We start from the raw sequence: 13,892 nt of genomic DNA, 5'->3' as shown, positions 1-13,892 counted from the left end.
GAGCTGGAGTACAAGAAGGTTAGCTTACTTGCCCAGAAGTTTTTCAGATGGAAGTTGTGGAGCATAAAGAGAACTGCTTGCAAAAATAAACGCAGCCTTTGGATGGTTTTACATTTCAGCCCATCTTTAGGGTAAGAAACTTGAAGTTCTCAATGTTCCAGGAGGTCTTGAAGTTCTCAATGTTCCAGGAGGTCTCCTGGCTGATCAATGCTCTGCCCTTCTCAAAAAAAAAAAAAAAAAAGTAAAAACAAAATATACAATATCTTGCTAAAAAAGGATGTGTAAACCCATGTTTGTTAGTCTGTCAAGCATCAGTAGTCTCTGAATTTGGGCTTGTCAGGTTAACACATAAAAATAGCCTTAAACCGTTAGTTAAGGTAAAGTACAAAGTAAAATACAAATGGTGTCTATGTCCTGAGAAGTCCTTAAGCCTGCAAGTTCAAGCAATCATGAGTTCTGTGACTATTCCAGCCTGAAAGGAGCGACTTTATTACTAAATTCAAAACTTTCAATCAGTTTGTCTGTAGGGAAAAACAGTTTACTGACCCCTATGTATTTTACTAGTGTGTGTTGTTTCTCAACTGATGAAGTGAGATAGAAAGAATCATATTATTTTATATTTAAGGTAAAGTGATTACTTAAAGGTGTGTGCCATGTTGATCATAGACATATAACATTAACTCAGATTAGGATCCAAACAAGAAAGTCGTTGTCTCTTCAGAGCACATCTTAGCCTGCAGCATTCTCTCCTGCAAGATGTCACACTGAGACAAGTGCCTCAGTTTTTAAAGAGGGCTGATAATATTATGGTTGGTGATGTTGTTTCTTGTTAGGTGAGATAAAATCAGATCTTATGCTCTGGGATAAACTGAGTTTGAAATGCAATCCTGATAAGCAGAGAGAGTTTACTGTGTGGCTCTGAAGGTAGCTGTGGGATGTTCAGAGGTACTGTGTTTTTGTCTAGTTTTGGTTCTTGTATTTGCTGCTCTCTATAAGGACAGACAGCTCCTTGAGTGTCATACCACTGCTATCTGTGACTTTCACTTGTGATATGAATTAATCATTAGTGACTCATATATTTGATCTCTAGCATACATTATGAATATACCAGTTAAAAATTTCAGTCACCCTTGAAAAGGCTGATGATTCAAGCACAGGTCAATTGTGTGTCCCCTGCCTTCCCCCCCCAGCTTTTTTTTCCTTCTAGTTACCTTAGCTTGCTGTGGATGCCAACAACCATGTCTCCAAACATTCTTCATTGCTAACAAACCTATGTATGTCCATGTTTGTTGAGAAATGAGGTGTTGAAAACAAGTGATGTGCATCAGAGAACTTGGGATAGGGACCCTGATCTCATAAATCAAAGGGTAACAGATTTTAATTTAGGGCAAAAATGAAAACTTGAGGTTTTGTATGTGGTGTTTTGGGTTTTAGTTTGTTTTTTTCTTTAGAAAATTTGACATCTCATTAATCCAGATGAAAATGGGACTTTAAAGTCACTGGGGGAAGGAGAGGAGGCAGAGGGCTGGACTAGCTCAGAAATCTGATTTCATTTTCCTTTTTGGCTTCCCCACAGTTCATGGCTACTTGTGACAATATTTTGACTAAAAATTCTGCATTGAAAATTCAGAAAGCTTCCAAAAATGGTCTGCATATTAAAAAAAGTTCTAATTTCAAAGAATAAGTATATTGAACCTTTTTCTTGATGAATTTGATCAACAAAATTTTACTCCTTTATGGTTTAGTGCCCTGTGCAATGAAATATTCACTCTCTGTGTTTCCCACTTGTATGGTGGCAGAGCTACATCAGTAAGTTGCATCAAATCATGACAAGCCAATATCTGAATACAGAATTTTTGTCAGACAAAATTATTTCTGGTGTATAGATACATCTGGTGTATGCATTTGGGGCTCCCTCTTAAAGTGACTATTGACAGCATTTTGTGATTGATAGTTGCTGCTCTGAGGTTTGTTGATTAGCTGTGATGTGTTGAAGAAGTCGCGTGAGAAGTTTTGTCTGTTCCTTGATCAGGTGACTGTCCAAGTACTTCTGACATGAATACTGACTCATGAGACTTTAAAATGAACTCTCACAGATTTGTGCCAGCAGACAGATTTACCACAAGGGCCACAGGAGCTCATTTCTCCCTTTAACACCTCAGAGGCAGGGACTCACATGCCTTTGTGATTCATGTTGCAGCTTCTTTTACTGTTGGTCAGAAAAGCATAGTTGCTCAAATACTGTCACAAAGTAAGCAGAAACCCATGCTGGAGATATATTATGATGATTTAGTGAAAACAATGAAGTGATTAGTAAGAGCAATAGTTATTCTAGCTTTGCTGATAAGTATGAATGTGAAGCATGTTTCTCATATTTACAAACTATGGACTTTCATTTAATTTTTAGATGTAATTAAATAGGTTGACTTTGATATATAATGCTTTATAGACTGTAAGTACTGACTGCCACTGCCTGATATAGGCTGATTTATTAATGTACTGTCTGTATAGATGTGATCAACGTGGACAGTGTTCTAGGAATCCTGAAACCAAAACAGGAGAACCAGAGCTGTCAGGTTTGTCAAATACACCTTTATTTCTTGTCTCTTGTTATTTTAAAATATTTTTGAGAAGGTGTCTATGTTCTCTTCCCCTTCCCTACTTCAAAAGTAGGGCAAAATAAAGTAAATATTTTTTAATATAAGGTTTGATCCTTACTGATTCCATCAATTAGCAATCATGTGGGTTTGCCTGTCCTTTTCTCATGCCAAGAAACTGATTCACTCAAAGCATCTAACAAATGCCAGGTTGAGAATAAATATTAATCACTAATGGTATTTACCGAATCTGTGGAACTCTTTGCTCCAGGATGATGTTGGTGCTAAAAGCTACATGAATTTAAGGACAGATAGGGCAAATTTATAACAGAAATCCTCTGAGGTCTGTGAAAGTGCCTGACCATAAATTGGTAGAGGAGCATGTCAAGGAAATACTGATATTTACTTTGCCCTTTCTTTACATCTTTTAAGCATTCACTTCTAGCTACCACCAAAGGCAGGCTGTTGGGATTAATGGGTCTTTGTTTGACACACTGGCGCTGTTTGTGTAATCCATAAAGACTTCAGCCTGCTTGTTTTGTAGGCTATATTAAAAATAATACGGTCTTATAACCAGAAACTCTAGTTTTTTGGGGAAAAACCCCCTAGGATTCCACTCTTTAAGCAAGCCTATATTGGGTTTGTTTGTGTGTTTGTTGTTTCAGCTGTCTTATTACATAACAACCATGTTTTAATTTATTCCTTGTAGCTGGCATGACGGTCTGGTCACAAAATGACCATTTCCTGTTGTCCCCAAATGCCTATAAATGAAAAACTTATTTTACTAGTATGAATCGGTTTTCCCAATCATAATGGTAAATACAAGATAGTCCTTGTAATCTTGGGGTTTTTCAGTGGTAAAATGGAAAAAGTCTAAAAAGGATTTGGGATATGTTTTTTTAATGGGGAAAGCTATACTGTTTTGTAGGGTTTTGTCCATAAAAATTGAAAAAACTAGGAGTGTACATTTCCACTCACTTCATATCTCCTAAGCACCTATTCAATGTTGGCCCTTGCAGGAAAAACAGAATGAATTATGCACAGATGATAAAATTTTCTTAGCTCTCTGTGAGCTGGTCGTGACCTATGCATGATATGTTTAGCCAGGTCTTCTTGCTTTTAAAGGCTTTTTGATAGGCATTATCCAGAAATCTTCAATATAGAAGCAAATAAAAAAGATTATGCGCTTCCCTTAGGAACACAGTTTGCTAAACAGAAACATTCCTACCATTAAGGCAGTCAGCATGTAATGTTCGAGCAGCAGCTCAACGATAGTAAAATTGGACCTTTAAAGCAGCACATTTTCAGCTAAATTTTTCACAGTATTTCTATGCATTTTTATTGGAAACATTTAGTCCCTTTCGACGACGCCCTTCTCTTCCCCTCTTTCTATCTTTGTAACTGGAAGGCTTTACAGTGTGGGTGCTTTGTTCCACCTCTACTCTGAGTCTGGCCATAAGCATCAATCTCCTGCAGGTGAGGCATCTGCTTTTAGCTCTGGTAAACTTAAAAATAGGCCTCTTCACCAAAGACTGCGGAAGTTTTGCTAAGTTACAGGAATCTCTCTCCTCTGAAAGTTTACAGCCAGATTGAAGGGAGAGAAAATACGGTGTGATTTGGCTTGCTTGTGCCCACTCATGTGCCTGATGCTCTTGGGTAAAAATGTTTATTTTTCCAAATGTCTATGGAGCAGGAAGTCACCCCATAAGAGAACAGCCTTGAAGGAGATGGGGGACGATGCTTGCCCTCCTGGCTTATCTGGTTGTCGCTGTGTGCCGGGGGGAGATGGTGCTTTAGCAGACTGGTGTGGGCTGTTCTCGTCCTGCACGTCAGCTATTTGCCTGGTCAGTACAAGACAACCTCTCAGTACAATCCTTTGCAATCTTACGCAGGGAAGTCTGATCAGGCAGGTATTTACATTAGTCTACTTGTCTTGAGAGTAGTCGCTGCTTGGCACAGTTTGGTTTTTTGCTATTTGCTTGTGTTCTATTCTGCTCTCCTTTAGTTGCTTTGCCCTCTTTACATTGCCCTAGCAATCTCTCTGGTGTGACCTACACCCTTTGGCTAGACAGCTAAATACTGTATTTTCTTTGAATTTGCTGCAGTAATATACAGCACTATCACATAAATAATGCACTGGTTTAGCTCAATTACTTGCTATATTGGTACCTCTATACTTAAGGAGATATAAATTATATGGTTTTTTTATTTTTAAATAAGGTCTTTGAGAACAGTCATTAATTTTTAGCATTTACCTTTAGTATGAACAGTTGGAGGGTGTATATCAAAAGCTGCAATTCACTTCTTTTAAGAACTGACTTAAGCTTACATGGTATTTCTCTTTCCTTGGAAGCTCATAGTATAACTGGTCTGCAGAGAATAGCAGAATCTGCTGTAACTTAACAAAAGGCAATGCACAATACTCATGTTGCAGATGTTATCCAAAAATGGTATTAAAAATTTTCTGGTGTAGTTACTAGCAAAACAACCACCATCAGAATGGGAAAAGCTGCTGTGAATACTGCATATGGAATAAAAATATTTTTTCAAGATGATCTTGCAGAAAACAGCTCTTATTGAGGCAACTGCGTGACCCAGAATGAGCGTATAAAAGTCTTATGCCCCTGGATGATTTAAGCATATGCCAGAAAACTTAAGCTGCTTGGTGATTGCTAAATTCCCATTCCACCAGACAAATTACTACACGGAGCTTGATGAACAGGTGTTAAAATGTTACTGCATCCAGCATCATCCACAGATCTTATTACCCAACAAATTTAGTTTGAGTGTCCCTAGAAACAAGGCAGCGGCTGAAGCAGCTTTTGAACTGTGTAACTCCTGGGGTGCTGACATCCTGCCATCTATTGTGAGCTGTACTTATAGATGAGAAGGGGACGAGCATCTTGCTAGCATCATTATTTGCAGACAACTTTCTTGTTGTGTTAAAAGAATCTTAGGGTGACTTCAGATTAACTTGAAAATATTCAGCAAAGTATTTTCTTACAAGCTCAGATTCTCTTCCAAGTTCTTGCCAGTTTGAGATGGATCACAGTATCTCTTACCCTCTTGCTCTACTTTGAAAAGCAAAAAAATCAGGAAGTAGGTGTTTTTTTTTAATTTGAAATGAAGTAAGTCTAAGTCTCTACCTTCATATTCTTGTATTTATAATTTCAAAAGTGTTGAAAAATCTTTTCTGTTTCAACCTTCTTTGGGAAGAGTGGAGCTTCGCACAGGGCTTATTTTAGACTTCTCTGTTACAGTTACTCAAGCAAAATAAAGGTAAACTAATAATCAAGCCTAATATTAATTTCTAAATACAGATTTTGGCACCAAAAGAAATAGTTTTAGTCATTGTATTCAACAGAAAAACATAAATTGGAGTTTCTAAAAAAACTAGTTGTTTTTTTCTTCAGATGTCAGAAAAGAAAATGAGATTGTTTCTGTCACCGAACTTCACAAATTTGTATTTTTCTTCGTATAGTCCTCTACCCAAAGATGATAGTACAAAACAGAAGGGTAATAAAAAGTAATTTACTGTATTGTCCAAGTTGCTCTTCTCTAAGGAATTAAAATATTCTCAAACTTTCCCCATCTATTTATATGATGCTATTTTAATTGCATGTCAGTGGCTTGGAAAAGGGGGGTGACGAATTGCGCCCACAGGAACGTTTCACACATAATTTTTTTGGACTTTCAATTCAATGCAGCTCACTCGAGGCAATAAACATGACATTTCTGGAAAAGGAGTGTATTACAGTCAACTTGATGTCACGATTATTAATCCCCAATCAATCACAGGACTTTCTGTGACAAACTAAATCTAAAAAAACCCCCACAACAACAAAACCAAAAAAAACGCCACAAACACCCAAACAACAAAACCTCCAAAAACCAAAACCAAAGAGCATTTGATCTCTCCACTGAGCCCCAAATCTTAAAACAGTAGACTGCACGTTCAGGTGTTAAACAATCTGAGCAAAGACATTACAGGTATAATTATGGTTTATTGATCTCTTAAGGAGAATGTAATAATACACTGTAGAACACAATATTTATCTGAGAAATCTTTCTCAAGCAAGGGAGAGTGGAACCTCATAACTGAACTGGTGGGAATTGTCTTGAACACGGAGGAGAATAGTTGAATAGATATAGGAAATGGTAAGGAGTCCAGGATTTTTTGGTCTGTCCTCACTCCTATCACTGATTCATTGTATGTTACAAGTATATTGTGCAAGTCATAAACCAGCTACTATAAAATTTGGCCACCAGTGTCCTTTCACGTAGATGTTTTGTTTGCCTTCTGCCATTTTAATGTCTTTCATAGTGATGATGCATATACTTCTCCCCTTCACAATGAACTCCAGAAGCATATGCAAATCCCTTGCTTTGGGAATTTGTAACCAAAATCCTGTACTGCCAGTATTCGAAGGGTTTGCATGTTTTTCAGCCAAAAAACTGATCATGCCTCTGTTGATGAAGCTGTAAGTATCTATAGGCAACTATGAGCATTGAATCTTATGTGGTTTAACTCATTGGCTTTACTCGGAGTCAAATACAGCTTCCAGGGCTCACGTTCATCTCTAGGTCAGATCAAGCAGCAATATCTACCCGACCTTCCCTACAAGTGCATGAAGGAAGTTTTGTCTGTGAAATGGCATCGACTAACATATCTGCAGTCTGACCAGGCTTTAGCTCAAATTGAGCAAATCTTCACTGGCAGTTGCAGTTGATGAAACAAAGTAATTTATTTTTCTATGAGTATCTGTAACTTCAGGCATTTTGTGGAGTTATTTTACTTATTTTCTGCTAAAAATATAAGTTTTGTCATGACAAAAATACAGGGGTGTGTGTGGAAGAAAAACATTCTGGTCATCTAGCACTTCTGATTTCATCAGTGAAATGTTTAGATAAAAAAAACTGATACTGATTATGGATAAATTGTTTGTTGGCGTGTGTTTTGGGGTTTTTTATTATTTATTTTTTTAAGTGTATTTTTTTTCCAGTTCCTGTGTACTTTTCAAAATTTTAAACAGTGCTTATGGAGATAAAATATATCCATACTGCTGATTCAAGACCTCCCCTATTTCATTTAAGCATCCAAACTTTTGGTTGCTGATCTGTATCTAACTCCTTTTGATGGCTGATCTTCATTTATACACTTCTCCTTAGAGGGGAGACCAAGATAGGAAAGCTTCCCTTCCGGACTGAGTGAGGCCCAGATCAGTCAGTGACCTCATGGTTTCTAGGCAGAAGACTTGGATCTTGGATTTCTTAGGCTGCATTCAAACTCTAAATCTGTTCATAGGTTGTAGGGCTACTCATCGCAAAAGTGCCATCGCACAGCTCAGTATAGCTACCCCAGCACTTTACTGTTTTCTCTGACAAGGCAAAACAACTGGTATTTATAATGGTTTCCCTACAAGTGACCCACAGCCATTGTCTTTGAAGTGCAATAAAATAAATCAAATACTCCACTTTCTGCTTGCTTGGGTAGCAGGAAGGTGGGCCAAATTAATCTTGTTTTGTCTTCGTGAAGAGTGATCTCAGAAAAGGTAATTGACATTTCTGATTCAATTATAAGATATCTGGTCAAGCTTCAGTCTGATAAGCAAGCCCTAGACGCACAGTTTGTTATTATACCGAAATGTGCTGAAATGAAAATCTTTCTGTTAAAGTATAAGGGTACTATACCGATCCATGATCGTACACTTAATTCTCACTTATCCAGAAGATTAGTTTTGGTTAAATGCTAAAAACACCTGTGCTGAGCACATTTTGGGGAAAAAAACTCCAAACAACAACATAACAGACAATTCCTGCCTTGCACTGAGTAGGTGGGCTATGCAGAAAGTACAAGAGATGGGGAAATATGTTTAAGGGAAGAGGACATCTTACTTTTTTGTGTTTTTAATATAACATCACCGTTGTCAATGCTTAGGCATGAGCCTCAGAAGAAATAAGGCTTTTGGAAGATTTGCGTGAGGACTCTAATTTTCTAGGCTGTGCTGGAACAGTCAGGCTGAGGAGCAAAGACAAACGCAGCTGCATTCATAGAACAGAAGCAATAAGCAAGGGGTGTTGGGCAATGTGGGCAAAAGCATAGACCACCGTGATTCTTACGGTCCCTGCTCTGCCCAAACCTGAGACATAAAGCCTGGTGTAGCAGTTTCAAACTAATTCACATTTACTTGCCTGCTGAGGGAGCCCTGGTTTTGCACATTTATTTTGCTGTAGCAGATTTTTTTATTTCATTGATCATACGAATTTTTACTTTGGGTAAAGATAAGTAGCCAGGTTGGTATCAATGGAATAATAGTGAGAAATAGTTCCCATTCCTAGATCTTGGCTATAACAGAAATTTTCAGGAAATATTTGGTTTTTATTCAGGGTTATGCTGTTCGTTTAACATTGTTGACTTGCAGTCACGTTATTAACGATAAAGGAATTAAATTTCAAAGTGAGGATTTACTAGATGATATTTTATAGGTTTCGAAAGTAGCACTGTCAGGAAGGATGACCTGGAAAAGGAAATGGTCTTTCTCTAACTTCTGTGGTGGGAGTTTAAGGACCAAATTGTTTAGTGCAAGAAGGCAAAGCAGAATCCAGAAATTGAGGTGTTATTTCTCAGTACTCCAATGGAATAGACGATATAAGTCACAATACAAAGATAATCAGTTTCACTGTTACCCTTGGCAAGGTTGATGATTGAAAGTCAAATCTGACTTTCAGGTGAGGAGGCAATATAATGCAGAATCTTGTACTCTCAAATTAAACACAGAAGATGAATGAGGCAGGGAGGGAAGGATGGAAGGAGTAAGCCAGAAACTCTGCCATCCACTTTTATTATTGTTTTCCTCTCTCTGCTGAACTTTGATAAGTACTATTGAGAAAAAACCCTTGACCAGTAAAAACAAAACTAAAAAAACAACCAAACAAAAAAAAACCCAACTCCAAACCAAATCAAAACCTTCTGAAAACAGGCAACCAACCCCCACCTCGCACCCCCAGTAAGGCAAAGTTTCTGGTGCTGTGACCCTGCCAGGTCCTCATGTGAAGGGAATCTATTTAAATGATTCCTAGCAGTTGGGGTGGTCCTTTGTTTATTGCTTTTGGAAATGAAAATTATGACCTGACTTTTCTCTTAACTGCTGCCAGATATTAAGCTGTCAACCTTCCAGTGTTCATTCAGACCACGTTTCCAGCAAGGCACAGAATGTCACAACGAACTGATGATCGATCCAGAATACAATAAGTGCCTTGACGAAATAACACCCTTAACAGTAAATGAGAAGGGTCTTAATATGACCTTCCTTACATTGATTTTATAGGACTATTGCCTTCTGTGGGGACACTTCTCACTCATATTGTGAGATCAGAATCAGACCAGAGACTTCAGCTTAGAAGTTAATGCCATCAGTTTGGCAATTTTTTTTTTTTTATATATATATATATACACAACTAGCACATTAAGACTGATATTCTTTATTCCCTTTAGGTGAAATTCAGTCTTTATAGGTAAATCTACTTTATGGCTGCATTAAAGAGGTAATTGTCAGCGAGTGCTAACACAATTCTTATGGGTCAGTGTTTGCACCTTCTTGCTCATGCCTTGTAAATCGGGAAAAGTTTCATACAGTAGCTTGCTGTGGTATACCATGTACCCTTACTGGTCTCATTAATGTACTTGCCAAATTTTGCTTGTGAGTCTGGGATTTACATGTATGCCAGTGTAGTCTTCACATATTTTGGTGATACCTAGCACACAACCAAAAAGTAGCCCCAAAGGCCATGGTAGGAATACAACCTTGTCAATAAGAGATGGCTCCTGTTCCAGAGAGTTCATGTCCTAAATCTAACTTGTGCATGTGTTTTGCTCAGTGTAAATCTGAGTAGAAAGTGGTCGAATAGTCTGTTATGTGGCTATAGAGCCTGGGAAGAGTGTGATTTAGGATAATGCTTGGTCATTTGAATTTGGAAGAAGAAGGTGGGAAATGTTTCATATGGTAAAAACCACAGTAGCCCTTCATAAGGGAGGACATTGAGGGAGCTGAATCTTACCTGTTCACATGTGTTTCTGTGGGAAAAAAAAAAACCAAACAAAAAACAACTACAGAGATAAACAGGGCCAATTTTTATGGCTGCCTATACAGACGGCTATCTTGATCTTGCCAGCCCTCTGCATGCCCTGCATTGGGAGTTCCACACAATCCTCAATTTTCTTTTACGATACAAATGGTGCCAGAGAATAGCTGATATATTACTTTTGCCCTATACTGGTCTTAAAACAATTTTCCCCTCCCTGTGTGAATCCTTTCTTGTAATGTTTTATTCCATAAAGGCTTTTACTTACCAGCAAAAATTGGCTGTGTAATCTCCCTTCTCACACACACATTGTTTTTCTTCCTGCTGTTTTTTATAACAAATCTGTTATTTGTGTGTCAGCTTGTAAATTGATAACAACAATGTATTTGAGAATAATATCCAGGAGATATTAATTTCCACTAAATATTCTAACTAATCCTGCAGGGGGGGGGGTAATTTTTTTTGGCACTAGAAAGCTTCTCTCTGATCTTCAGAATGATGAAAATCATTGTCATCTAAATACTTCCCTAATTTAATCAAATTCTTCGTGGGGGATGGGATTTAAAAAAAAATATTATTATACTCAACAAGTTCTTCAAATGCTATGAACAATAAACTATGAGGTATGAGAACTGTAGTTTTCAGCTAGTATGTGAATGATGCTATCAGATTGGACTGAACTGCTTATTGCACTATCTAGATAAATGTCTGGCTAGTATTTGTAGTTAATATGAAGGAGCTGCTGCTGCTGCTAGTTCAGAAAATGCTGTCTCCTTAGACCCTATGAATACATTTATTTCTGCTAAGACAAACAGGTCACAAAAGTGCTGCAGCTCTATTGTTTCAGCAGAAGAAAACAACAACTTTCATCATCTAGACCACTCAAAGCAGGTAAGTCTAAAAACCCAGGGGAGTTTGAGTTTTGTGACTGGCATATCTGTGATTAACAATGGATGGTAATTTATTTATGGATGCCAAAGTTACTTGATTAATTTGACAAGAAAATTAAAAATGTAGACTCTGGATTACTCCTTGTGATGTTGTCTGGAAAGCGATTGTTATATATTTTAAAGCGGTACCCTAACCTCTATGAAGTCTGAGAAAAAATAGGCTACTCTGGTGGTCTGCTCGTGCATTTCCATAGCATGTGTTTAACTCCACAGTACCTTAAGGGAGTACTGTACAACTTAGCATTGATTAAGCTTTATTGGAAGTTTTTCATGCACTGTGAAGGAGTTAGAATTTCATCCACAAAGTTTAAAGAAAGCCATAAAACACTTAATCTCTCTAAGGCAGAGTGATCTCTTTTCTCCTCAATGACAAAAACCATCATTAACACAGAATGAAGGTTGTGACTTCCAGTCCTTCCAGAACTTCAGTTTCAGCAAAATTCAATTACCTGCCAAGTCTCCAGCTCAAGTCTCCAACTGAATTTAGTTTTCAGCTAAATTGGTTGTATGAGGTATTATGCATCGCATGAATAAGAGATTAAGTGGAGCAAAAGCTCGTTTGGGTAGAAGCTGTTGTTTTGAGGTGGCCAGAACTGCTAGGTGATGGAGACTGACTGGAGTGAGATCAAAAGGCTCACTACTGCCCTGACAGTATGTTTTACTGCAGCGTTCTGTTGGATGGTGAAGTTTGGATGTAATTAGGTATGATGTGTCAGCAGTAAGGTCGGGGAAGTATGTATTCAGAACAGATAACTGACAACGTTAAAGGATTAGAGGATATTGTTGCCTTAGTTGTGAAATTAACAGCCCTTTGCAGTGGTGGGATTTTTGTCAGGGTAAAAGTAGGTAATTATTGATGGATGTGGTTCCAGATAATGATGTGTATGTGATCATATATTCACTGGAACATTGCTCAAAGCAATGCTGCACTTTGATCTGAGACAGTTGGATCAGTTAATTCAGAAATCGAGTATGACTCAGTCTTACCCTTCTACAGAATAACCAAGACCTTTGGTTGAAGTTAGTCATCTTTCCTTTATTAGTTGCAATTTCTTGCAGGCTCGCAGTTGGACTATTATGTACCAAGTGAAGAATGTTCTGTGATTTCCTCATAGTATGAGAGCGGAATATAGAGATTATGGCTGTTCACCGAATGGTAGTTGTAGGAGTAAGAAAATCTCACGTATGCCCTGCATGTCAAAACATGACTGAATATGTGGTCATTTCAGTAGTGAAGCAGGAGAGTAAAATGCTTTGTCCCCCATCGTTAGCCTTCCATCCTGTGCAATGTTTTTAACTTCAGTCTCTTTCAGTAGGAGTGAACTCTTAATTGGTTAGGAATGGGTCTCATGTGGAAAGACTCCTTGCTGTCTGACAAGTAGCTATTTGCTGAAAAGGGGCATGGATTGAAGCTTCTCTTTCCAAGTTTCTAGGCAAACAAAGCAGAGCTCCACAAGGTGCTCATCTGTGGCTTGAGGCAGTAACGGGCTAAATTTCAAATGTGCCTCTTCTAAAGGCTCTGTTCCTCAAGCTTCTGTCAAAAAACAAGAAAAAGGGCCCAGGTCTTCCTACAGCACAGGTCCAATTTGCTTTCAGGGCATTGGAGCAGAGAGCATGATGCACCCCCACAGACAGGATCCCACTGAGCCCTGAGCATTAGCTTTGTATTTGCCAGATGGTGCCCAGTTACCATTTTATCATGGACTGCTCTGCTGTGGGACTATTCGCTTGGTTGATATGGAATGGAGATAACCCGGAACAGGTAAGGCAATCCAGGGTATCCAAATAACTGGGAAACAACTTGCAGGGCTGTAGGAGTAACGAGGAAGGAAGACCACTTATCAATGAATAGAGGAATGAAGAAATCTAGTACTGGCCATACTGAACAAGGCAGAAAAAGCAGATCTTAGCCGATTAGGAGGGAAGCTCAGCATGAAACAAAGCCTACCAGCAGAAAAAAATATTGGGCTGAAAAATTCAATCCCCACCCCTGCCCCTCTCCCCCCCAAATATATTCTTGCATAGATACACTTGAAAAAAATCATTAATTATTCCTGAAATAAAGCCAGTTGCAGCACTTTTTGGGAAAAAAAATAAATCACCATTCTTTCAGTTTGACCAGGTCTATTTAAATCAGCTTAGTGAAATAAGGAGCCTTGTCCAGTTAATCAGGTATTTACACTTAAAAAGTTGTGCCCTTTCAGAACAAGGTATACTGACAAAAATGAGCATGGAAAAGGCTGTGCTTTACATAGTGAACAGA

General features: G+C 38.2%; 1 long non-coding RNA gene across 1 annotated transcript in view; it reads left to right on the top strand.

Moving 5' to 3' along the window:
* Window positions 1-229: 229 nt before the first annotated feature.
* LOC308059530 overlaps window positions 230-13,892 on the top strand; it is a 107,187-nt gene continuing 93,524 nt past the window's right edge. The window contains exon 1 of the long non-coding RNA XR_013926281.1: window positions 230-2,576. This is a non-coding gene — a long non-coding RNA (uncharacterized lncRNA). The remainder of the gene's footprint in view (window positions 2,577-13,892) is intronic.

This window comes from Falco punctatus (genome assembly GCF_963210335.1).
Source record: "Falco punctatus genome assembly, chromosome: 2".
Classification (NCBI taxonomy): Eukaryota; Metazoa; Chordata; class Aves; order Falconiformes; family Falconidae; genus Falco; species Falco punctatus.
Note: the sequence above shows the minus strand (reverse complement) of the source record. Positions and strands in the feature narration are given on the sequence as shown.